General features: G+C 46.1%; 1 long non-coding RNA gene across 1 annotated transcript; it reads right to left on the bottom strand.

Moving 5' to 3' along the window:
* LOC147786469 (uncharacterized) lies at window positions 1-645 on the bottom strand. Its single transcript, XR_015414605.1, has 3 exons — window positions 589-645; window positions 298-401; window positions 1-50 (listed from the first exon to the last, which is right to left on the bottom strand). It is a non-coding gene; the product is annotated as an uncharacterized LOC147786469 (long non-coding RNA).
* Between the last annotated feature and the right edge of the window lie 328 nt (window positions 646-973).

Below are 973 nucleotides of genomic sequence, written 5' to 3'. Positions count from 1 at the left end.
CCTCGAACAAAGTGCGCCTCCCCTTAATCGAGGCTCGACTCCTTTGGAGTCTTAGTCATTTTTGACTGCCTTCGAGGAGGGGCTTGGCTCCTTTTCTTTAGGAGTTCTTTGTTCGATATTTGAGGATTTGAGGATTTATCAATCTATTGGCACGACTAAGTTTAGGGCATGGCTCTGATACCATGTTAGACGAACACGACTCTCCACAATGGTATGATATTGTCCACTTTGAGCATAAGCTCTCATGGCTTTGCTTTGGGTTTCCCCAAAAGGCCTCAAACCAAAGGACTTATAAACCCATGATCATTCCCTAAATTAGTCGATGTGGGACTTCCATCATCCAACACCTCCCCTCGAACAAAGTGCGCCTCCCCTTAATCGAGGCTCGACTCCTTTGGAGTCTTAGTCATTTTTGACTGCCTTCGAGGAGGGGCTTGGCTCCTTTTCTTTAGGAGTTCTTTGTTCGATATTTGAGGATTTGAGGATTTATCAATCCACAATGGTATGATATTGTCCACTTTGAGCATAAGCTCTCATGGCTTTGCTTTGGGTTTCCCCAAAAGGCCTCATACCAAAGGACTTATAAACCCATGATCATTCCCTAAATTAGTCGATGTGGGACTTCCATCATCCAACACCTCCCCTCGAACAAAGGAGTCGAGGAGTCGAGCCTCGATTAAGGGGAGGCGCACTTTGTTCGAAGGAGCCAAGCCCCTCCTCGAAGGCAGTCAAAAATGACTAAGACTCCAAAGGAGTCGAGCCTCGATTAAGGGGAGGCGCACTTTGTTCGAGGGGAGGTGTTGGATGATGGAAGTCCCACATCGACTAATTTAGGGAATGATCATGGGTTTATAAGTGAGGAATACTAACTCCATTGGTTTGAGGCCTTTTGGGGAAACCCAAAGCAAAGCCATGAGAGCTTATGCTCAAAGTGGACAATATCATACCATTGTGGAGAGTCGTGTTCGTCTAA

Source organism: Cucurbita pepo, chromosome 20 (genome assembly GCF_057944985.1).
Source record: "Cucurbita pepo subsp. pepo isolate OVF chromosome 20, ASM5794498v1, whole genome shotgun sequence".
NCBI classification, from domain to species: domain Eukaryota; kingdom Viridiplantae; phylum Streptophyta; class Magnoliopsida; order Cucurbitales; family Cucurbitaceae; genus Cucurbita; species Cucurbita pepo.
Note: the sequence above shows the minus strand (reverse complement) of the source record. Positions and strands in the feature narration are given on the sequence as shown.